At 44.0% G+C, this 25,959-nt stretch overlaps 1 long non-coding RNA gene across 1 annotated transcript; it reads left to right on the plus strand.

The window, feature by feature from the left end:
* The first annotated feature begins 831 nt into the window (after window positions 1–831).
* On the plus strand, window positions 832–12,654 carry LOC141941868 (uncharacterized). Its single transcript, XR_012628457.1, has 4 exons — window positions 832–933; window positions 3,380–3,419; window positions 5,518–5,613; window positions 12,566–12,654. It is a non-coding gene; the product is annotated as an uncharacterized LOC141941868 (long non-coding RNA).
* Window positions 12,655–25,959: the final 13,305 nt, after the last annotated feature.

The following is a 25,959-nucleotide window of genomic DNA, read 5'->3' on the forward strand; positions in this document are numbered from 1 at the left end:
TCTCACATGGAAGCCTCCCAAAGGGACCTAACCTTTTTCATTGCCTGTCCCTTCCCTTGCCACCTCGAAGAAAGGGGCTGCCCTCGCTTTCTGGAGGGAGCCTTTTGGGCTCCTCAGAACTGGTACGAAGTTTTCTGCAGCTGCACGAAGCACCCCAGAGGCTTTTCCTGGCAGGGTGTGCAGAGCCTGCTAAAAGATCGCAGCCAGGGAAGCACTGCAGAGGATCTTGCTGGAAATGTTAGGAGATGTGAATCTTCCACAAGGCATCCCATGTAACAGCCAAGCCGCTCAGTCACAACTACTTGGAATACACAGTAATTTCCTGTGTTTTTTCAATCTCACTTTAACTTCTCTGACAGATGGGGAAAGATGACTAAACCAAGGGAGTTTACAAAAGTTCGTCTTGTGGTGTTTGCAAACTGTCTCTGTGAGGTCCATTTTCTCTAATGTAAACACAGCCGTGGCAGGGTGCCGAGAGCCTTCGCAGCAGTTAATCCCGCTCAGTTTAAGGCTGCTAACACGAGGTGTACCGGGCCAGCCAGGTCTGTACTGGGGAACTGGACGCAAACCAGGCTGAGGGGTGTTAGGATGAGACCTTCACTCCTCTTGGCTCTCAAGAGAGAGCATGAAGCAAAGCAGCTGTGGCTGTAAAAGCAGGCTGAATTTACCATTTGGGTCAGTGGCTTTCCATGTCAGGGGGCCTGGGGTCAGGTGTGGAAAGTTAGAGTAAACACCAGGGGAATAACCATGTGAAAATAGTTGCCTTTGGGGCTGTAGTTGGCCTGTTGTTGCTCTTCCTAGTCTTCAAGTCATAGCAAGGAAGTGAGTGTACCCTGGGGAAGGTGGAGTTTCAGTTTCTCAGCTTTGCAAAAGTGGTGCAGACTGCAAGGTATGCAAAGCTTTCTCACCAGATCCAGCTGAAAGACCAGGTAGGTAAGTACGTTAACTTCTTTTAATCTCTGTGTTCAAGTTCCACCTCTGAGGAATGCAGGGAGTGCAAGGAGGAGTCACAGATGGGTGGTCTGTGTACACTCAGAAGTACCCACAATGAGCAAAAAAACCCAAAACCTGGCAAAACCCCCGAAACAGGGAGATAATGAATTTGAAAAATAACTTTTCTTGCATGGCTAGTAATTCTCAATTAATATAACATCATTCTCCAATTCACTGCAGAGAGAGCATCTAATCTGTCATACTAGGATTGCAGAAAGGAGATAAATGGTCTGTCTGCTCAAGGTCCATCCATTTAGTGCTACCTCCCCGTGGAATACCCTGCCAGGCTCACCTTTCCGTACCGTGGGCTGTGTCTGCCTCCTGAAACAACTGAAGGCTCTGGCCATTGCGAAGGAGGGTGTCAGAGTGGCAGTGGTCATTGGCCAAGCCTCCTCCATGAGAAACTGGCCTGTAGCCATATAGCTCAGAGGGACCCCACAACATTTATTCTGCTGTCCCCTCACCACCTTATATTTCTAATATAGCATTTTTACTTCTGAACTATGACTGGTGTCAAATGCTCTCTGGCAGTTTGCTGGCTGATGTTTCAGAGACTTTTTGCAGCCAGGTGATAGGTGATCAGACTGTTGGCTGGTGTGAGAGGACGCTGTGTTATTGATTTTTGGAGAAGTTGTGCCTGGTCGTGTCAGCTGACCACCCTCTCCTTTGGTCATTGTTGGTTTTGTCTTATCCCCCCCCCCCCCCCCAAGTTTTCTTAATCAGAACAAGTTTCAAATGGGAATCTCCCACCCCATACAGTGTGGTACCGGCTACTCCGTATTTAACCCTTTAGTTAGGGAAAGCCTCTGCCGGTGGGAGTTGGAGTTGAGCAGCAGGTTATTTTCAAATCCAGTTTTATTCCCCGACTTCAAAATCGTTTCTGTCTCTCAGTATATGTGTAAAATCTGTGCTCTACTCCTTCATCAACCCTAAAAACCCTTGTAAATTTTTTTTTTTCCCTCCATCCATTTCTTTTTCAGGGTGAAATCTTCTCTACCTATTTCTGTGAGTTGGTCCCACTCACCAGCCACATCCTCTTAGCCATATGGTTGCCATGGGGGCCTTTATTCCTTTGAATAAAGTAGCGTGGTTTTGGCTCAAAATGCAATTGCCCTTTATATTACAAATCATCAGACAGTGCACGTACATTAAGTGTTGCTACCCTGTAAGTGTAATGTACTTTCAATATTATGTTTTCCTCATATTTATCTTCTGTGAGTCTCAACAAGTATGACCAAAGCAAACTACATTTCTCAATTTCTATTATTATTATCCTGAAAATATAGTTTGACCAATTTTTAAATCTTGAGCAGCCTACATTTTACCTGTGGAGGTTGAATACATATTATTCCTTCTTTGACCCCTTCCTCTGCATAACAGACTGGATTCTGGTTTACCAACAGACTAATTAGTGTAATACTGCCAAATTTCATTTCATGTTTGCTATGAGAAGTGTGTAGTGTTAATGCAGTCCTGAAATGTACTTTTGTTGCAGAATTGCTCCAGTACCAAAACTTTAAAATAACCTGTATAGTTATCACAGTCATGAAGAAAATCTTAAAACATGAGTAGGGCACTGTCAGATCATTTTCCTTATTCAGCATGAAGGCTGAGACAAGAATTTTTATTGTATGAATTTATCCACCCATTGAAAGTGCCTGTTTGCTAATTTTGAGGCTTAAAGATGACAGTGTAATGTCAGCTTTTGAGGTATTTCACTAGTGACCATTATAAATAAGACATTCAGCTAACAAGCTTGCTCCACATTTCCAGCGGTCTTCTGAGCTGCTCAAGCTGCCGGTGGCCCCCAGTAGTCCCTTTCCAGCTGCCAAAGCTCCCTTTTCCCTTTGAATATTTCCATGTGCTATCAATAAAATATCTTTCTAGGCTCTAGAAACACAGGGACAAGACAAACTCTCTTTTAACTGAATATCAACATAAATAATAGAAAGGCAACCAGGCCGATAATTTTATTCTTTTCACTTTGAATATACGAAACCTTTTTTTAAGAAAAATATTATTTGGGAACTTAATTTTAATTTAAATAATGCAACCACAGCATTTTATGGCTGTCATGAATCTGACACCCGCGCACTAAAAATCCTTCATGATCACATAGAGCTACCCTGGTGGGTGCCAAAATCAGAACCTCGGCAGAGCCTCTGAGGTTTGACTGAATGTTTTCCCACACTGCCTCATTTTTCCCCTTTGCTCAGAAGTGCTGAGAAGATGCGTGTGGAGGGGGAGGGGACCTGAGAGAAAAATGTAAATCATGGCAACCTGACTGTCAAGAGGGTATCACTTTTTAATTCCTAGCTTATGTTCCCAGTGGCGGTGGAGCTGCAATATTAAATTGTGTTGTTTTACCTCTCAGCTTGGTTTACAGGTGCCGGAAGAAACGCAGCCCCAGCTTCTTGAGCGCAGAGGTAAGGGACCTTGCAGCAGAAAGCTTGCCTAGAGGTTTTGTTCCCCTTTGATAGGTTGGGCTGGCGCTTGTTGCTGGAGCAGCTGGGAAGAAATGATTAGCATAACAAAGAGCTATATTATAGTATTGCATTGTGCATTTTGAGCCTTCAGATACCTTGACACGTTCGGTTGCATGTTACCTAAATCTAAATTCCAGGTAGAACTGGAAAAACACAAAATAAAATGAAAATAAATAGATCCTCCCACCTTTAAACTTAAAACAATCTGAATACTCTAATTGGAAATATAGAAATCCTCAATGTGTTGAGCGTAGCCATGCTGCAAGTGCATTCATCTAAAACCAGGTGCCAGTGGCTCTCGACATGGCTGCCCGGCACATGTGGCAAAGGAGCACGGTTCTCCCTGGCTGGCAGAAGGGTCCGAGGGGGACGCAGGGCCAATTCTTCCTGGGGTACAGGAGCTGATGGACTGGGGTGCGTGGGCACGTGGGCCTGGGCCAGCGGACAGGAGCCTGATGGCCCCCGCCTCCCCAGCAGCCACTTTCCACCCTTCTCAGCCCAGAGGCAGAAGAGCCGTGCGCAGGCGGTGGGTTGCCAAGGAGAAAGCTGTGGGTGCAAACAGTTGATGTTTTGCTCCATTTTCATTGTTAGCAAATGGCAAAGCCACGCTGTGGGGGCGTTGCTGATTTGTACTGGTTTAGTTGCACAAGAGGTTATGAACCCCGCGGAAAGCTTCTTTCCCTGCCCGGGTGCCTTCCCCTGGGCGCTCCCAGGCATGGTGCTCTTCTCTCCCACCTTGCTCGCAGCAAAGCTGCCCCACACGTCTGCTCCTGCCCTGCGGCAGAGGCTGGAGGAGCATTTGCAAAACCTGTGCTCCCTTCCCTGGCTCGTGTGAAATAAGCTGCTTTGTGCCACTTACGTGTGCCATGCCCACCTGTGGTCTGGCTGCCCACTCACTGCAGCATACCTCTCTCTTCCCTTTTTTTTCCCCCTTTTGTCTGGTTTTTGGCTGAGGAAAATTACCCGCCCCAGGAGTTAGAAGAAATGTGGAGAATGAAGTAAAGGGAGCAAAAATATCCCAGGGAAGGTTTTTCAAAGCTGATCCTCCCCTGGGTGCAATGTCTGTCAGACATGCTTGCAGCACACAGCTGCATCATGCTGTCAAAAAGAGGGATTTAAAATCTAACCCACATACGCAGCTCTTGCTCCCTTGGATTGAGAGTCCCCTGGCAGGGCAGGAGAGTAAATCCCAGTTTAGGAGGGTGACTCTGTCGGCCCTGCAGGCAGTCTGTATTGCAGCAGGGAGCTGTGTAAGCTCTGTCATCCATGGTGGTGGTGATTTTTGCAAAACCTGAATGTACTTCACCCAGATATTTGTATTCAGCACAACCTCATCAAGCAGGGAGATCCAAGCTGAGCAAAAGCATGGAAGATCTTAGTGCTCCATCCTGGTTGTGCATGGAATAGGAAGGCTGCTGAGCCTCTAACAGAGATAACTTGGGGAGAGAGCTGGAGATAGGCTTTGAGGAAGGACAAAGCCAGAACATTACAATAATACATTATGGTTCTTAAATGGTTGTGGTAATTTTAGGAAGCCATAACTTTCAAATGGTTACTAAAAACACAATGTTGTTTAGGCTTTATGCCTCTGATAGTTATAATAAAATTTATCAGAGAAACATATTTGTCAAAACTAATGAGACTTTTTACATTTAAAATACACTGACATTGTGTTATGCTTTCCTTCACAAGTAACGTCTAAAATAAGAGTTGTAGCTGAAAGAGATTTGTGAGGAAAAATTACACAGATCTATTCTTTTGTTTACTTTGTGCACTTGACAGCCCCTGAACACAGTCAGGTTCTCCGCTTTGCCTGTACAGTCTGTCAGTCAGTTTTGTGACATTTGTTTGAGCCTTTCACATAGCAGCGCAGAAGATGGAACTGGTTTTTACAAGGAAAATATGTCCATGAAAACACAAAGGGTGCCGATGGATTCAGCGGTAGGGAGTGTCACTGGGTGATGCTTTACATTCATTCATTTCAGCGGAGAGAAATAAAAAAAAAAAAAAGATTTAAACAGACTGTTTCTTTTTACAGCAGAGAATGCTTCTTTGCAGCCTGAGAGCATAAAACACCACACAAGAACACTGATGAAATTTTAAAAGGCAAGACCTGAAAGAGCAAGAATCTCAGGTAAGCTCCCTGCAGGTTTGGGAGCGTGGGGGAGTGTCAGCCCACAGTGCTTTAATCCTGTCCTCACAGTGCACAGCCACAGACCTTGAGGCAGTCTCCTCTGTCCACAGCAAATGTGGTTCACCCCATGTGTGAAAAATATCTTTCTTAGGATCTGCAGTGGCGCTTGTTCTGGGTCTTGCATAGGCACCATCAGGTCTGTTCTCTCTGAGCCTGTTTCTACCACGGCTTCAGAACATGGGTTCTTCCTTTCTATAACAACCACATAGCTTCATCAACTATATCCATTACCAGTGTCCATTTTCTACAGCTCACACTACTTACATAGAAAAACAGGCTCTACTACTTCTCTCATCCTAATTTCACTCTTTCGTAAGGAGTATGGTCAATTTAAGCAAAGCATGCCAGACTTAGCAGAGGATGGGTGCATAATCTGCTCTGGTACACCTCCAGTGAGATCGGTAACCTGGTGCAGGGGCAGACCCTTGGGCAAGGCTCATCAGAGTTGATCTGCTGGGCCACATACCATTGCAGGACACCCATCAAGTCATTATTTCCTCCTCCTCACAGATCTGGACTGAGGAAACAGAAATCAGGCAGGATTGAGAAGTTTTTGGGATCAGCAAGAGCAGCTGGCTGCAGTGCTTTAAACCCTTGATACTTGCCAGACCCACTGTACTTCCTTCGGGCCAGAAGTATACTGCAGAGGTCTGTAGGACATAACTTCTCTGAGAAACAGGAGAAGATTAGAAAGATCAGAGAGCTCTCTGTGTGGACTTTCTGTATGTATATCTGTATGCAACTTCTGACACTTAGAAGGAATGGCAAATATTTGGAACTGTTTGGTAACAGCCAAATCTGCACAATGTGAAGGACCTCCATGCCTCAGCCCTGTGTTGTGGCTAAGTGGTCTTCTCCGACTGTCCATCTGTCCTGGGTCCTGACTTACTTGGGACATGCAGATTCTGCTCCAAAGATTTGCTGATGTTTGAGTGAGACTTATTGGAAGAAACAGCTGCCTTTATGGCTCTCATGCGGTTGTCTGGAGAAGAGCTGCAGTCTTGCTGAGGCTCCCAGAAGTGCGGCTACACGGCTCCCAAAGGTGCTCTGACAGGAAGATGCATCTTGAGCACAGCGCTCCACTGTAGGTGACCCCATGGGTCCGCCCTCCTGTCCCTGCTCTGTTCCTCCTAAAATCTCTGTGATGCTCAGAGGCTGTTGAAGGGATATGATCACATCATCTCCTTGTGCCTTTGAACCTGGTAAACTGGAGGGTGATTTGGCGGTGGCTGAACTATAGCCTTAACTATTTTTCTTTTTTTTTTTCTTTACATCAGCACTGCTTTGACTCAAATTCTTTCAAACTCCACACTGTTGGGTAAGAACTGCTGCCAGACCCTCTGCTTTGAAGCAGAAGAGAAACACCTCCATAATTTCCCTAGCCAGTGCCAGAATATGGAGGAAGTCTGCCACAGTGCATGCCCCGATCCTGCTTTGGGGAATCACTTAGAGCTGTTCCTGTTTTGACAGAGCTCATTTACCTCTCCCTAACTGCTGTAATCTCTTAAGAGTGCAATTCAGGTTGTTAATATGAGTACCTTCATAAAGAATTTCCATATGCAAATTCCCAGTCTGAACTTTGCTACAACAAAGTCTGTTGCTGGAATACATTTCTCTGCACCCACAATCATCTTTTTTTATCCTCTGTGCACCATACCTTCCGCTACCTGCTCTGAGCTGCTTTCTGTAAGCTGGAAGTTGTGAGCATGAGTCTAATTTCACCCTTCAGTAAGCAGGGAATTCAGAAAATTTAGAAGTGCTGGGATCAACACCAGGCGCTCGCTTTTGTGATAGCTCTCGGAGTTAAAACTGCGAGTGTAGCCGTGTAGCTGCTATGCTGTCATTTTCTCTGAACCTGAAACCTCTCCGAGGTCGGCTGCCTGCAGGCAGCAGTAGGCTCTGTTTGGCATGCCGGAGGGAGGCTGGGCGTAGCTTGTTGGAGGACAAGCACATGTGTGCACACATTTGCTGGGCTGTTTCCTGGAGCCTGGCCTTGTTCTGTCTTGTCTCTGGGCTCTTTAAAGCAAGGGTCATTAGGACTGTTCGCTCTGGCATTTGTTCATCCCACATCCTTCTCTGTATTAGACAATGTCTACCTTACAATGTCTGATCCTGATCCAGCAGAAAATATTCCATTAACGTGACCTGAAGAGAGGAACGTATTTTTCCCAGCCTCAGTCTGTGAAGTTAGTTGCAGCACGCTGCTTTGTACATTACGACCGAATCAAACTTCCTTTCATCAACACCAGCTGCAGCGCTTTATGCCTAAACCCGGGACGCAGAGTAAAAAACTTACAGATCCGAGTCAGAGCAGGAACTGACCTCAAGCCGTCCATGGGGCCTCAGGTCAAGTCTGCATCTATCTCCTGTTGCACTAAGCTGTTAAAAACAATTATCTTGAGAAAGCCTTGCTTGTATCTTTACATCTCATTAACTGGTGGGTCCTGCTCTCTGTCATGGTGGCACCTCATGAAGAGTCAAAAGTGGGAGCAGGAAATGACATGATGAGTCAAACCACAGAAATTCAATGTCATCTGTCCAAAGAAAGACTAGATTGGTTTAATGGAGGTTGGAAAGGGCATAGCATACATGGAGTTATGCTATTTACTCTCTGCTGATCTTGATCATGGGAAATGACAGCAAACAGAAAAATAGATGCGAATTTACAAAGTGACATAAGGGCAGAAAGCAGCAACACAAAGACACCAGTGGGAAAAAGGACTATTTAAGATGGCTTTTGGCTATAGAATAGAGCAAGGTGAAATTAAGTATCAAGTAAATATCACCAAGATCTGCCTGAGTGTGGAACAGCCTCCAGAAAGAAACTGGGAGAGCCTTTGCTTGAGCCACTCAAAACTAGCCTGAACAAGGTGTGGGGAGAGATACGCTACAGAGAAGAACTCTGCAACTGCCATAGGGCTGCAATGATCTAATAGTTCTTTCCCACCTTTAATCTCTGTGATCCTGCAGTTAATCATCACATATTCATTGTGAAATCTCTGCTCAGATCATTTGTTAAGCCTCTAACTAGTGAAATTTTATATTCTCTAGAAGAGGACAAACCTAGGAGTTTTAATCCAAAATTACAGCAGCTAGTGGGCTTGGAGCCATGATTTTGCTGGCAGAAATTTGGACCCAGGTCGAAACTTTGTATCTCTACAATGGGCAGATCTGAAATGCAGCCTTTTTGTTTCTGCCCTGTGCCTCTGTAGAAGCTGCTGCCAAGAGATACAGATAGTGAATCAGAGACAGGTTCTTTTCCAGAGCAGTGACAGTGACTAGCAATTACAAATAGCTTTGGACCTCTTGAATGTAAGAGTGTAAATGGAAGCTATTTTTCCCTTGCATCCTCCCCCACCATTTCTCTACAAGCGCAGAGGTTGGGACGTGGGTGTGATGAAGACAGAGGTGGCCAGACCGTTTGCATGATAAAGCCGCCTCCCTGGAGCTGCAGGAAGTGCTTCCTCCAGTTTGTGAGCTGCAAAGCATTGAGATGGCAGGGGCAGTTGCAGTCCATAAATTTGCTTTTGTCACTCTGAAAGATGATTATAGATCTGTGAGCAACCCCCTGGCCTACGTAGGCTTGCACAGCAATTACTTCTCCATCACCCTGCTGTTTGTAAACTTTAAGAATATCCCAGAAATAATATTGACCTTTGGGCTGATGGATTCCAAGCAATGAACTGTCAGATGAGCTGTGACGTGTTGCTTTTCCTCAGTTGTGGAGCAGGTGCAAAGGAAAGCAAATAGCACTGGTGTCCTCCTCTCGATCGACGGTTCATTTCTGGATGTTGTCTGTAAATTGAAGAATGTGATGACGGCAAAAGGGCCACCAACAGTGGACTGGAAGGACACAGAGAGGGGAGAGAAATGTGCTGTAACTGGGTCATGAATAGAAACGTATTTCTCTGAAATTTGCTGCCTCACTCCTCTGACTCCAGTCATGGATAAGTAGCTTCTCATTAGTTTCCATTTCCCTCCTTTATTTCACCACCAGTTTCACATCACTCTTCCTTTGATTTCCTTTAATCCGGGTTTCTCCCTGATGGTCCTTTTCCATACATATGGGCTAGTCCTTATGTAGTTGCAGAAGCAGAGGCCTGCCCTGTTTTCATCTTAACCACGACTTTCCGAACATTTTTATTAATAATTCCCTTTTCCTTGCCACATTACCAGAGGGTCCTGACAAACAAATTGGGTAAATCTGACTTCCCTCACAAACTTAGTATTCCATGCTCACTGTGTGCAGCACAGATAAAAGAAGTCAGGTTTTTGCATAAAAGTTGATACTTTTTTTTCTGTGCTTCCCGCAATGAATATGACAGGATATGGTTCAAGAATGCACTAATGTCTTGATGATTTTTTGCATCCAGATTATGCACATTAGTAACATGAGCAGTTCCTGGGTATGAATAGATGAGCTTCTCATGGGATTTTTCGCTGTGTCAAGCATGGGAAGCAGGTGAAGCTGGAGAAACTGGAAGGAAGCAGTTTTGCTTACAAAGACTGTAATTCTGAGTTTGGATGTGGGTTTTTTTCACCCAGAAACTTCTTCATGATCTGAAGTTTGCAAATGGGTTTTCTATGTGAGTTCATTTTCTTCCCAATGCTGCTTTTGGGGTGCAAAGGGGAGGCTTGGAGGAGCTGAGGCAGTTGGGTCTTGGGAGACTGTGCAATGTTGGTAATACTGTCCACCCTCCCAAGCCACTGACTCATTGCTGCTGGCTCCAGGAGGAAGAAGAAGCAGTTGGTTATCCACAGACTGCTTCAGGAAGACTGCGTATCATTCTGCAGCTTCTACAGATCAGCTGATAAAAGGCTAGAAAGAAGCTCTGCAAAAAAGAAGAAGGAAAAAAAAGTCAGAGCTTTGCCTTACCCAGCCTTAATGATGGCCCAGAACACTTACTGGGGAGGCTAGACGACCCATAAAAAAACCACAATTCAGTTATGCCTGGGAATAGAGTAAACTGAGATCAGCAATAAAGCAGCTTTTATACAAGTTGGGAGGATGCTGTAACATGCCAGGGTATTTTGCTAGTAGTGCCTTTCAGGGTTGTGTTATGGCAAGTTACATTCTGCATGGGCTATGTCCAGAGACAATCTTCCTTTTGCGTTTCTTCTTTTTCCATTAATAAATTTTCTGCTGCACTCAGCCGCAGAGCAGTTTATGTGCTTGTCTGGCATTCTTAAGCAGTGGAGTTGGAAGTCAGGCTAAAGAAGTCCTAGGTAGAAAGGGCAGAGTGCATTAACATAGTAGTGCTCCATCTGCCAAAAGATACACTGGTTAGCAAAAGTTATGAGCTAAAATCCACCCTGATATTTTGTACTAGCTTTCTTAGTGACCCCAGAAAGGGATTTCTTTTCACCATCTTTCCAGTTATGCTGCGGATTACTAATCTCTGCCTTTTCTGATTTCTTTCATTATCCTTCCCGTCAGCGGACTTTTGAAAGATCCTGTGCTATATAAAAACACTGTCTCTGGGCAGGAGGCAGGGATAGTCTTGCCCTTGCACATAACTAACTTCCAAACCCACAAATTCAACCTCATGATGGGCGTGTGTTGAAGTGGGGCTCTGTGTCCAGGGCAGTCCTCAGATAATGGCCCAATTCATCAGGAAGCATCATGAGCACCAGGTCTGGACTGCAGTGTCAGGGTAACTCTGCTCTCTTCTTGTCCTCCTCTCTCTTCCTTCTCTCCTGTGGTTGGTCCAATTTATGGGTTGACCGTGGCCAGCTGCCAGATGCCCACCCAGCCATGCTCTCACTCCCCCTCCTCAACAGGTCAGGGGGAGAAAATAAGATGAAGAAAAGCTCATAGGTCAAGATAAAGACAGAGAGATCACTTTCCAATTACTGTTATGGGCAAAGCAGACTTGACTTGGGGAAAATTAATTTATAACCAATTAAAATAGATGGGATAGCGAGAAAAAAAAAGACAAAACAGCACCTTCCCTCCCTTCTTTTTTCAGGCACAACTTCGCTCTCAACTCCTCTAACTCTTGCCCCCAACTGGTTCAGGGGATGGGAGATGGGGGTTGTGGTCAGTTCATAACAGCTCCTCTCTGCTACTCCTTCCTCCTCACACTGTTCCCCTGCTCCAGCATGGATCCTCTCCATGAGCTGCAGTCCTTCATGAACTTCTCCACCATGGTCTCTCCACAGGCTGCAGGGGGACACCCTGCTCCACCATGGTTCTCTACAGGAGAATCTCTGCTTTGGTGCCTGCAGCACCTTGTCCTCTGACCCAGGTCTCTGCAGGGCTCTTTCTCACATTCTTTCTCACATGCTTTCCCTCAGGCACTACTGTCTTGGCTGCTGGGCTCAGCTGTGTCCTGCAATGGGTCTGCTAGAGTTGGCTAGGACTGGCTGTGTCTAGCACAGGGCAGCCCTGGCCTCTCCTCATAGGGGCTGCCCCTGCAGCCCTCCCTGCCAGCACCTTACCACGGACACCCAGTGCAATGACTTTCAGTCAGATGGTCCCAAAGTCCTTTCTGAGGAGCTGAAGTCAAGTTTTTGCTCTCCATAACCCAGAGGTGATGTGCTGGGGGTGGCTGGGGGTGTCTGCTGCTGCCTGAGGGAGCTGTGGTTGGAGACACCAAGTGTGGCACGTGAGCGTGCGCCAGGGCAGGCACTGCCAAGCCGGGCTTGTGGCAGAGGCAGCCAGAGGTATGGTAACAGGGTGTCTGGAAGAGGGAGAGGGATGTTTGAGAGGAGTGGCGGTGGGCCATTGGCCACACGAATCTTGGGGCTGCAGTTCCCTCGTGGTGCCAGGACTGCTGCACAGGGTGCACTGAGATGTAGACGTGTGAGTGCGCAACTGTGCTATACCACGGCAAAATCATTGCCTTGGCCTCAGAGTGCTTCGGTCCTGAACTCTTTTTTGTCTTTTAAGGGTTCATTACAGACTGGGGACCTTTGTCACTTGTGTGCATGGCCAGGGTCAGAAGTCTTCTTCCTTTAGAAGTCACAACTCACCACCAAGTAAGTCTCTGGCACTCGCTGTTGGTCAAGTGTTGCCCACATTGTTGTACCCCAGGGAAGGGTGATGCTCAGCGGGGATTTCTCAGAGCTGAGAGGAAGGAGGTGTGGGTGGTTTTTTTCCCCTGGGCTGAAAAGATGGCAGCAAGAGGGAAGCTCTTGAACAGGAGAAATATTTCAGGGAAAGGCGGGGAGGAGGCATGTGCGGCTGGAGGAAGGCTGGGGCTGAGGCTTTTTGGATTTCCTGAAGCTGTGGGATGTGGGAAGCACCGTGGGTGACAGACTTGGACGGAGGTGAGGAAACGGCCCAGCGCGTGGTGGGCACTGGCCCAAGAGGAGTGTTGGCCGCCCTTCTGCGGGAAGCCATCCTCCCCTGTGCTGGCAGTTACGGGCGAGGTGTGCTTCAGCTACCAGTTCCAGCAAAGCTAGCACCGAGCTCTGCCGGCTTGGCAGGGCTGGTCCCATCATTCCCACACAGCAGGGCCCTGGCAGTCTCCCGTCCCCCGTTTGCAGCCCAGGGCAGCCTGGCCCGCAGAGCTGGGGGCTCCCAGCCGCCTGCCGGGGAGTCCCGGGGGGCTGCGCAGCCTGAGGTTAGCGTGCACACCCAGGCAATGCTGCTTTCCCAGCTGCAGGAGCCGAAATCGCTAACTGTTTGCCAGCATGTCTTCTGTGTTTTATGTAAGAAACCCAGAGCTTTAGCTCTTTTTTTTTTTTTTTTTTCTCCTAATCAAGAATTCATCAAGACAACTGCAGTTGGGCATGGTTTAAAGTAAAATGATAATATGGGCTCCTGTTGAAGTTTTAGTTTTGCAGATGGTTGCGTTTTGTAACAGACACCAGCGTGAAGCAAACTCCTAGATCCAAATACCTCCCAGCTTTTAGATCTGAATCATGTACATTCAGAACACTTCTACTTAATCATTAGTAAACCAGAATATTAAATGGCATCAAAGTGTGGCCATGAGCTAGAGATTTTGTTGGTGAGGTTTAACCTTTGCAGTTTCAGAGCCAAAGCTTTGCATAAAGGAGAAATTCTAGGGTAAATGTAAATAACACCCAGGTCTGGAGGATTAGCTGTCTCTTGTCCAGAAATGCCACACCTTGTAATTAAAGAAGAGGCTGTTAGTATGAGACACAGGAATGCAGAGGGTGTGGACCATCTCAGATTTACAGGCTATCAAGTTTATGAAAGAGACTAAATGCTGTTTAGTGTTACAAAGGTGGTAAGACCTTTGTTCAGCGTTGCCCCAAAAATCTGGCAAGCCTCTGATGGGAAACCACTTTGCAAGTAAGATCTTGCTAGAAAAAGAATCTGTAGGAAAAATTCAGTAGGGAAACTCCAGTAGCTTCTCAAATGACTCCTTTTCTTCATGCACTGCAACAGGATAATGGTGTATAGGCTGAATGTCAGTTCGTGTTTGCAAGTTGCCTACTGTGAACTGGAAAGTTTGACTGAATATTTTAATATAACTTTACAAGTAGCCATTAAAATAAAAGTTCGTGAGTGAACTTTAGTGCCAAAATAAGTGCAACAAAAGCATTTCGGTATGTGAAAAACAGTATCTGCGATGAAGATCTGAATGTAAGCACAGGGCTGAGGAAATCATTTTGGTTGTGTCCTTTCCAGTGAGTTGCTATACCTCAGGATATTTATAGCTTTGTAGAATAATGAATATTAACACTTGTCATCTCACATCCAAAGTGTCATGTTAAAAAAGGGATTTGAACTCTAGAGATTAATGCAGTGAAAATTATGACAACATTTGGCTCAATGAAAGAAAAGATTTGAGTTAACTGTAAAAGACTCAAAATGGAAAACTTTTTTTCTTTTTTTGCCAGACCACCGTGGTGACTCTGTGCTCCATGCTATTGTGTCCACATCTCAGGTCTGGGTAAGGCTGCCTCCAGGACTCTTCTACAGGTCAGTCGTAACACCTGTCACTAAGTCTAGTGAGTTTTATAGTTGGTTTGGTACTCATGAATGGGCTGGAGAATAGAATCAAATGTGCTAACAGGATACTAGAAAATAATCAGAGACCTACTCTTGCACAGCCATGCTCACTAGAAGTTTGCACCATGTCTCCTGCAATGAAGGCAAGCTAAAGAGACTTGATTGCCTGACTCTCCTGCCTGGTGAATATGCTGTCTTTTTCATTCTTTTGCATGGTTGAAAATTCCACTTTTCCAAAAGATTTGCAGAAATCCCCTCCTCTCAAGGCAATTGGAGTTTTAATGGGATAAAGAAACATTAGCTACAGTGCTCTGAGTGAAGGGGGAAGCAGCTGATTCAGATATCTGGAGTCTGAGGGCACCATTATAATTCAAAGCTTGACCTCCAGTTGGACAGTGTTTCCCTTCCATGCTAGGACTGGATTTGGTTGTGTCATTACAGACACACCATTGTGAGGCCAGATTTTGCCCAGCTGCTACACGGGTACACAAAGAGCTGAGAAAGCTGCAGGGAGCCTCTTCGTTGTGTGTTCCTGGACAGCGGCCAACCTACCATCAAAGGTTGCTCATTCCTTGAAAAAGCACAGGGCTTGCCCCATCCCCCAGCAATGCCACAACTGAAAGGTGTCTGAAGAGAGATGGGAAGGGTATTTCCAGTGTCCCAGTTTGTGGGACAGAGTGTGCAAGGTGGGCTGGAGAGGGAAATCTGCAGTGACAGAGAAGATAAGCAATGCCTGAATGGGAGGGTGTGGAAAACCGTCTCTCAGGGACAAGATGTAAGGCATGATAGAGCTTTTAATGGGTGACCTGTCATCAAATTTCTAGTAATCTTTAGCAGTGAGTTTCAGTATGCCTCTGACTGATTTTTACATGCATTTGCAAAAACTCCTGAAACTCATCTATAAGCTGGCCTGCCTCTGACCAGCACAATTCTTTGTGTGTGTGTTAGTTTGCATCAAATACAGCCCAATTCTTATGTAAAAATTCCATGGGAAAATCCAGGAATGACTGCATAACTGATTTGGTATGGCACTGGGCTTTAATTGTTTTCAGATTCCAGTTTTCAAGGCCAAGAAACCAAAACCCTAAATAATGTTTCATTTCTATCCCTTTGCAAACTGAGTCTCTGCGGAATGCACAACTGTAGCACTCAGCGCTGTATATAGAAAAGCACTTTCGGTGTCCTGCAGATGTCTGCTCAGTAGCTTCCATATGGCAAATTACTTGTTATTGGACCAGACTCTGCTCATGCTTGTGCAATTCTGTTGCAGTTGGCGGGGAGGTAAGGCAATCACAGCTCAATCTGGCCCGTTGGGTCAAATAAACTCTCTGCACACTTGGGTAGGGGTTTCAAGCTGAATAATGTTGCTGGAACAATTTCCAGCCCTCACTCACGCTGGTGTAGCCCCGCCTCTCACAGCACTTGAAAGGCTTATGGGTTCGGTAATAGGTTAAGAGTTCTCTGCCACCTGAGCACTGGGCTAGGGTGGAAACTCTTGGATATTCCTGGCACCTGGGAAGCCTTTACTGGCCCAATGCAATAAACTGGTGGTCTTAGTGAGGTGAAGGACCAGATAATTATAGAAACAGAATCGTCCTCCAGAAACTGTTCTCCCTGTCAAGCCTGAACTATTTTGGCAGGGGCAGTTTCCTCAGTGTCTCTCAAGCTCTGTATTTTTTGTGGCTTAAGAGAACACTGCATTCACTTGGGGTTTTGAGCCACCGAACTCCATTCTGTTTTCTATTTATAATATTTTCCATGTTGTTTTTTGGGAGACTTCTGTGTATATGTCTGAAACAAAGACCAAAATTTGAATTTAGACTCTGCAATCCAGTCTTGCCAGTACTGGTGTCTGTGCAGCCTGGATCCATGCCCACTTGGTTTCATGCTGGTGGCACTACGATATGTGGAGGATATGTTTTGTGATGGTGTTGAGTGATGGCTGGAAATTGTTTCTTACATTCAAAACCTCATTTTGAGATATTTTTGATGCAAATGTGCTGGCTTCAGGTGAGCTGCACCTGTCTAGTTCAACTCAGGTCCAACCTAACAAATGCAAGCTCATGAGAGCCCACCTGAGGATACCCTAAGCTTTAAAGACCCTTCTTATTTAATCAAAAACTGTAGTACATCAAAGTTTTGTCCAATTAGAAAAGCTGAATTTGACCTATAGTTTTATATTGGTACTGCAGTTAAAGAAGAGTTCAAGCAAGGCATTAGGGCACTGGATAGATAAGGCAGAAATTTGGTGATCCTAACTTGTCCATTTTTGTAATACAGACAGTGGGGACACATAAATAAGAAGGTTTGTTCTTTTGGCTACCTTGTTTTGGTTTGCAACTTGAAAATCGTATTTGTAGTTCAGCTAATTTGGAAATGGCAGGAAACTCCAGTCTAGTTATGAAGAGACACTCGCCATCTGCAGTCTAGCAGTACTTGCCAACTATATGTTTGGGACACAGCAGTCTAGGCAAAAGTGGTATCATCTGACCCTAATATATCTATTTCTCAGTTTATGGTGTTGTAAGCATGTCAACAGAGCAGCTCTCAAACATGGCACATTTTGAAACAAGTAAATTATAGCACTAATCTAATGGCTGATTTTGTTTTTCTGACCTACTTAATTAAAAAAAGTGTCTAAAAATGGAAATGCTGTTTAGCTTAACGCGAAGACAGAGCTGGCTTTTTTTCTCTCAACATCTGTGTCCAGAAAGGAAGAAAAATCCTGTTTTGACTGGCCTTCCTCCACCAGTCTTTTTAAATTTTTTTTTTATTTCTTGTCTAAAGCAAAGTAAGTTACATAAACATTCCACCTCTTTCCATAAATTGGCTGCAGTTTCTGAACAATAGCGTTACTGTGAAGAGAAGAAAACCACAGACACACCCCACAACTGTTGGTCACACAGCCAAAGAGAACTAAAGACACATTCTTTGAAAGTACCAAAAAGGAAATCCATGGTCTTAAGGCAAGACCTTTTATGTTATGTTTGGAAATGTTTCTCATTTCTCTCTTTCTTCCCCCACCCCCGCTTCTTCTTTAGCTTTCTTACTTCAACATGTTTAAGGGAGTGAAATGGCTCTAGACAGAACTTTATTCTTTGTCAAGATGTGTTGATAGTATTTGTCAGTACTCACTAACCTGAGACTGGATAGTGAAAGAAAACTGAAAAGTGGGATTTTTAGAAAGAGGAAAGAAAATATGTTACTAATAATGCCTTTGAGGCTTCCTCAGTATAAAAAAATACTTCACTTGCAAGAAGAGAGAGGCTAAGACAGAAATCTCTGTTTAAAGATGATAGTTCTCAGTTGTAAAAGTAATAATTCTCTTCAGAGAACAATAACTCTGTGGAAACAACTGTTTGCTTCTCTGAAGCATCTCAACACACTTTCCAAATGGGAATTCACACCCATCACAGCCTGTGTTCCCCAGCTGGGCAAGGCGATGCACTAGGTTAGATGGTCCTGTCAGAGTCACGCTACAGCAATAAATACACCCGAATTACTCTCCTCTGCTGTATCCACCAGCCTGCACAGCCTTCTAAACACAGAATACCAAGTGGTTTGGCACTGTCTGTCGATATTCCCTCTTGGAGGCTCTGGGATTATGATCTCAATGAAGGCAAAGTTGCCGCTGATCTTACTGGGAGTTAAGCAAGCGTAAAGTCAGCAGAATCCTGCAGGCACCAGGAATGCACAACAAAGCGATGCCTATAAATCAGCGACAAGGTGTCTACTCGCCTCCTGCTTACTGGTATGTGCTGTGGATATAACAGCAGCCCTACATGCAGCTGGAAATCCCAGCTGCTCTCTAGCCAGTGAGAGGGCATGGCGGAGTTTACCGACTCGCCTTCGCAGCAGCCCATGCTCAAATCTCCCCCCAGCAGACCCAGTCGGGCTCGAGCATCTGCCCCACTCTCCCGACGGCTGCCAGGGCTCCCTGCTGCACGCCAGCCCCGCTGTCACAGCCCTCCCCGGCGGGGTCACTTCCCCTTGCCCCATCTCTCGCTCCAGAGCAAGTCGGAAGCAACATTCAAATTATCTGCCTGCATTTCTGAGTGCATCTGTATATGTTATTGAGCATGCTTTGTTCAGGAAAGCAGCACAAGTGAGCAAATATTATACCATGTAAGGAAGGAAACAATGAAAATAGCTGTTCTTCTGTTAAGGTACCAGCAGAAAGCATGTTCAATTTTCTTAAAAAACCCAAACATTCAGAATAAACTTCAAATACAAGGAAATAAAGAAAAGGCTTCTGAAAACGGAAGATGAATTTTTAGAACCTCAGATGGTTCTCTGCAGTTTTACTCTGTAGTCATAACTTGCAGTTGTTTGGCACTACTGAGACATTTAGACAGGATTGGGCCCCTCTAAGATATACAGTGTACATAAGCTGCTTCCAGACCTCCAGCTTAGGACAGAACACAAACAAAGAAAGAGAAAATGAAGAATTATAATCACTTGCATGCTATTAAACACAGATATATACACAAGCTAATCTGGTTTTAGACCCTGCAGTGGCTGGTAGGTGCAGTATGCAGCATGTGGACTGAAAAAGGTTAATTTTTTCCTTCTGCTTGCCAAATCATTTCTCTACTCCACCCTTGGTGTCCAACTTTCCAATCCCTGAGTCAGTGTCTGAAGTCAAAACATCCAGCTGGGCCTCACTGAACCTTTCACTGTGGGAAAGCTCAGCTCAAAATGGCTGCATTGTTTCTCTGTAATCTTATCCTCAGTGTTTAATATCCTCAGCAATTCACAGAATTTTCAGGATTGTGTTTTGGTCCTATGGGAAATAGTGACCTAAATGGTGTGAAGGTTTTTGCTCTTATGTTATAAGGGAAAATATTATGAAAAAGTAAACTATCCATTTACTATCTCTGTTGATATATTTTACCTACCACTTCGAGCAGAAAGCTGCACGATTGAACTACATACACCTTTTTTCAGAATAATTCCTTAACAGAATCCGATAACCTGGTAAGATGGAAGACTGGAAATGTACCTGTCATAAAGAATGTGTCATAGTAACATCTACTAATGGAGAATAGTTTGTCCCAGCATTTTCAAACTGCCTCACAAAATTACTTCATGGGCAAAGCGTGCAGTATCTATTAATGTCTAAAGATCCTTATATAGGCAAAAAAAAAAAAAAAAAAGAAAATATTGTGATTAAGAGTAGGATTACAGGGCACAGGAAGAATCTGACAGGAAGAAGACACATATTCATTTTGGGGATGATGTGTTGTTGCAACACTTCCAAAATTTTTAATATTGAGGTACAGCAAACAAGGGCCATGTTTGAAAAAAACACAGGAGGATCTCCAAATGTAAAGAAATAGAAAATGTGTCACTTCAGTATGAGCAGTATGTTACATTTTGAGGGTTGGGAGGAAAGCTCTGCGAGTATTTGCTGTGTGTCAGGCAGACAAGCGTGCCTCCCACTGAAGAGCCTATTTTAGTGGTGCTAGCTAGTCTCACGGGTGCACTTGTTGGAGCAGGTGTCAAGGCAGGTCTTGTGGGCTGACCTCAGCTTTGGCAAGGAAAGCCCAAGGAGAATCCTGTTAGTACAGTCTTATTCTCAGCTGTGAGCTGAAGGCCAGAAATCCTACCTTTGGTGGCAAGGTTTTAATATCAGGGTAATATTGTGACAAGGTCTTTGAAGTCAGTTGCATGGTGAGGACCTGTTTGTGTACCTGTTGTACAAATTGCTCATGTGTACCTGGGATGGCAGTGATCAGGCAGGCTGAGAGGCAAAACCAAGACTTTTCACAGCCAAGGTGGAGGGTTGGGGGGTGGGCAATGTCCCTAGGGTTTGATTGGTTTAAACCATCTTAATGATTCCCTCATTAAGAACCTGATGTTAATGTAGTATCTGTGATGATTGGCTTATGATGATGATGTAGGAAAATCACATATTGCAGAAACTCTGAAAAGCTCTGGAGCTTCCCAGTCATTACAGATGGGTAAATACTGCTGGAGACTAAGTCTTATGGCAGATAGCTTCTGCTGCTGGACCTTGATCCCCAGTCTATGCCTGTTTCCATCCCATTCCATAGCCTTGCCTATATGTGCTCTTTTTTTGCATTTTTTGTCTATGGGACATGTCAACATCTTTTATTTAACAGTGCACATTTCTAAGCTAGTCTTGGGGATGGGAGCCCATGTCTTGAGATAGCTGATGACTGGGTATTGTTTTGTGTGCTCAGCTTGAAGAATTAAGCAATAAGCATCAATGATGCATAGTGTATATACTTGTGTATGTAAATTAGGTTCCTGCTGTTAAACATGTGACTGTGAAAGATTTGGTCCTCTCATTTAGGGTTCTTTCCCCCCTTAGGGAAAGGCACCTATTTTAGAAAATATAGATATCAGACATCCAGTTCAAATTTTCACTATTACTCAGTTTAGATGAAAAATCACCACTGACTCATTCCTCTGCAATTCAATGTTTGCACAGTTCTCTTCCCCATTGCTTGTGAGGGGATCCCTCCTCACCAGACTGAAATTCAAAAGATCAATTGTGTTACAACTGCATAGAAAAAGAATGTTGCAATTGTGACCACAGCAAATTGTACCAAAAGATCTGCTGCTGATCTATACAAAGACTGTCAAAACCCTTCCACAGCTGTTTGCTTTGGCATTGTCCATGACACTGTCCTTGGGCACCGCGTGAGGAACATGCAGGCGCCGCACAGGCGATACTTGGGCTTTTGGCTTTCTTGGGAGCAGTCTGCCAGACAGATCACAGGGATTGTGCAACTGAGAATTCAAACTGATTAGACATGTGTTTTTAAGTGAAATTGGAAATGAGGAGATCAGTGAAGACAGATGCCGCATTATGTATAAAAATCTGCGACTTGGTTAGACTGAGATTCATATGACAATAGATCCTTATAGTGATCTTAATAGAGGAGCACTTTCCCTTCTATTGACTTTTCCTACTTCTGTTCTTTGTACTGCAGTAGCCCTGAGCCTTCTTACTGTCCAAATCCGAGCAAGTCTCAACAAGGCCTCATAGTTCATAACAAGGCTTTATCAGCTAGTGTAATCCTTAAATCTAAGTAGCCCACTGTCAAAATTACAGCAACAGGCAAACCCTTGAAACTTGTCTACTGGCAGAGCTGCCACAAAGTCACAGGTCAAGGGCATGATCCACCCTGGAGATATGTGAGGTAACTGGGCACACTGCAAGGACTAGGAAGGACATGGTGTGATGACCTTAGGACCATCATACTACTGAAAGACATACTTGAGATCATTGCTTGAGGTCAAAGCAGATTGGCGTTTGTACTGCTTTACAGTTTCTCATTTCTAAAAAAAACACCTTTCCTAGTGCAAAGTTGCAGCCTGATAGAGAAATATTCACATAGCCACAGGCAAACATCCCTACCTTTTCAGAAATTGCTGTATGTGTGATAGGCTGTGGGCCAGTCCTGTATAGCTACCTGAAATACTGATACCAAAGCTGCAAGAGATGTACTCCCGAGAGAATCAGAAACATTTTTTTTAAGCTAAATTATGCACAAATATCCTTACAAAGTTCATGATTCCATTAAATCTTTATTCCATTTCCTTGTTAGCTGGACCAGGCAAGTTTGTGATGCCCTCAGCTGTCCTGTGGTCTACTTGTATTCCTCACTGTGTTAATTTTTCTCCTAGGTACGTTATTTTCATTAGAGTTTATACTTTTGCTTGTTTAACTTCAGCCAGAAACATCAGCTCTTTCTACTTTAAGTCCCCCGTCACGCACTTCTACTGTTTTTCCTCAGACCAAAACACAATCTTTGTAAACCTTACTACCTTCTACAGCAACAAAAACATGTTGTATTTTCCAGTAAAATGTCTCAGGTGCCAAGCACAACCCAACTGGCAGTCTGAAGAAACTGTCTCCCAAAAAGGTTGGTGAATATGTGCAAACATGAGCTGTTTTTCTAAAGGCACTTGCCAGAGCCCTTCTGACACACCAAGCTTAGAAAAATATTTGGCATCAAGCCCTTCTTCCAGAATTTCTCCATTTGTAGACAGTGGAAAATGCGTTCTTTTCATGTATTCATATCTTCTGGGTCAATGCATTAGCAAAGCCTTCTATCTTTAGTTCAGCAATGGCTGGCAAGCAGTCACTCTTTCAGCTTTTACTCATGATACAGTCATTTGTTTAGTTGGACCGTTTCAGTCTCCTAGCTTCTCCCCTGAGAAGAGAGGGTATTTTCTAGAGCAGGAGCCATAGGAAGAATGAGATCTTTTGGCTGTTTTCTTTACCCTGAGGGGAGTATGGTCCCCTGCACCTCCAACTTGTCACTCCTCCTGTGACAAGGAACTTATGGCATTCCATAACTGAGGTCATATACCTCTGCATAGAAACCGTATGCCACATACTGTGAACAGGTTCAAACACTGGTAAGGAAGATTTCTCAAAGCCAATCAGGCGTGAAGGCTCATGGAGATGAGGGAAGAAATTAACTACGGTTACTCTTCTGTACCACTAAGCTAGCTCAGCAATCTGGCTGTATTGTTGGATGTCTCTGTTCCTTCCCATCTGGCTTGCAAGTCTTCCTGTAACTGATATCATGCTGCCTGGTCTTTTTCTGTGTTGCAAAGTGTGAATTTATTAAATAAGCATGGTACAAATTCTGAAGCAGGTCATGGTATGTCCACAGTAAACTGGTAAGTATGTCAATAGAGCAAGCCAAGTCCATACGAAGGCTGCTCCAACTATGCTTTCCAGGCATATCCACCACCCAGTTCTGAACTATAACAGAATATCACTTGTTTTTACAGCTCCTTGATGAAAAAATGCCATGTTGGTCTCTGTTAGAAACCATTGACCCAGCATGTGGACTTTCAGGATAGACTGAGACTAGATAAAACCCAAGTAGTATTTGTGACTTTTTGCTAGTTTCATCTCTTGCTGCTCACATTTAAGTTATTACAGAAGTTATGATGAAAAACCCCACTGGTTTATTTCTGCAGAAGCCATGGTGCAACGTCAATAATCTTTTATTGCTAAAACCTTTATGCAAAGCAACAGCTTTCTAACAGCTCATCACAATTTTTTTTGGCATAATTTCCTTATCCTGGCAGAAACAGGTGACCAAGAAATGCAAAGAAAAAATAATTTGGGGTTAAGTTCCAAAGAACAATTCCTTAAACAAGACATTTATAACTCAGGCTGCTTTATTGTAAATCATACATGGTCATATGTCCCACATGCACTAGGGGCAGTTTATTGCATTGCTTAAATGTCAATTAGTTTATAATTACAGCACTTGAATATTAACATCTGTAGGGTCAAGTGATCCTGCAAATATTTCACCAAAATCCTTAATGTTGTATGTTATAACTGTTCAGCTACTACATAAATAGGCCAAGGTCCAAAGGCTTTGCTGCATCATTACCCAATTAGCAAAAAGAACCTTTCTCTGTACAGAATGTAAATCTTCAAACTTATTCATACCAGCTAATAAGGCTCCCTTATCAATTAGGCTCTCAAGGATTCAATTTTTTTTTTTTTTTCTATTTTAATTGCTGTAATTGCCCAGAGCCCTCAAATGCTCAACTCTAAACTACATGGAGGCCAGGTCTGCTAACATACATTATGTTCCTACATCAGAGTGAGTTACTACACAGGCAGGTAGCAGCATATTCTAAAGTAGGCAAATCCTGGATGTAAATTTGTCCTATGAACATAATTTCTGCGTAACAGGAGAAATAATAACTGAGTTATCACTGTGTGCTCTGACTGATAGTAAATTAGTAGAAAGTGGTGGGGTTTTTTTCCTTTCCCTTGTGGCTGATAATGAAATGCAAAGTGTCTTCCTGATGTGTTTCTTCATAGCTATGTAGAACTGTAAGAGATTGCGAGATACGGTCCTTCCCTCCTGATTTACACCCACCTATCATTTCTGGCAGCTGTTTGTCTAATTTGTTCCTAAAAATCTACATGGATGGGAATTGCACAGACTCCTTTGGTAACCTGTGCCAGTACTAAGCTATCTCTTTAGCCACTGCCTGCTCCCCACTGCTCTGAAACAGGTTTGGCTCTTCAACTTGTTCACTCTTCAGACATAGCAGGACACTGGTGACTCATCTTAAAGCATGAAGATAATACGTGCTTTTCAGGGAAGAAAATATTTGGAACAATCTGTAAAACTGATGTTTCTTCCTTTTTCAATTAAACTGTTTGGCAAAAATAGATATTAACTTTGCTTTCCTGTTAAAAAAAAAAAAAAAAAGTTCAGGAACTCTGTGGGAACAGGTCCCACCCAGCTCACGGTGACCAGCTGGTTGTCAATGACTCTTAAATTCTCCATGGGCCAGCTTATTTTTCATATTATTGCAACTGTCCTCCCTTGTGTGCTTGTGCTGTCTTGCACACAGGTTGCAGCCAAGCTGTCTGCTTTGTTCCTCCCATATGCTTGGGCTGGGCGTGGGGCTGAGTGCCCATTAACTCTGCCCCGCGGTGCAGCCAGCTGTGCTTCTCCCAGGGGTGTGTGGGACCTTGGGTAGGTACGGACAGGATAGCCCTCCCAGACAAAAGAATTCTTTGCAATTCCTAACAGAAACATAAAATAGACCATAACAAAAAAAGCAGCAAAAATAAAGAGAAGCTCTACATGCCTGCCATTTTGTCTAGTAACAGGGACGGGCTGTTTCACACAGCTCAGTTGGAGTCTGTGTTTCTCATCTGTTTCCCATAGTACTGCCCTGTCAACTACCAGATCCTTAAAAAGAAAGTCACTTTTGTCCCTTTGTTTCAATTTCAGAGGCCTTTGTTATATCCTGAGTGTGAAAATGTGGATTTTTGGCTTGTAACTGGAAACTCAACAAAAAAAAAAAAAAAACTTTTCCAGAAATTAAACCACCACAACTAAAGGATGTCTGGAATTTTTTTATATGGTCTTTATACATGGATTGTTATGTGACCATACTTTAAAACTATTTTCTTTTAATAAGCTTACTTCTCTTTATATAGAAGGGAGACCCAAAACTCTCAATAGGCTAAAATTCACTCAGATATTTTGTCACAAGTAGCTAAAGTAAAATTCAAGGTCTTGCAAAATACCATTTTCCCTGGATACTTCTCTCTGTCATTGGCAGCTGAGTAAGTAATAGACAAAACAAGTGCTTCAAATAAGCTTGTTTGGGGGTTCTCTCCACAGGCAATATGAAATACAATGGGCTTGGGAATTTCGTGTTAATTCCTCTTAGAATAAGCATGATAAAACTGCAGGCCACTTAGTAAAGCAGGAATTTCCCTAAGTGCAAATACACTTCCAGACATCTCCCAGAGAAACTGAAAGTCACGGGAGAGAGAGAGAGAGTAGCATAGTTGGTGGTGACAAACCGGGCAATACGTG

The sequence above is a fragment of the Strix uralensis genome, chromosome 3 (genome assembly GCF_047716275.1).
Source record: "Strix uralensis isolate ZFMK-TIS-50842 chromosome 3, bStrUra1, whole genome shotgun sequence".
Classification (NCBI taxonomy): domain Eukaryota; kingdom Metazoa; phylum Chordata; class Aves; order Strigiformes; family Strigidae; genus Strix; species Strix uralensis.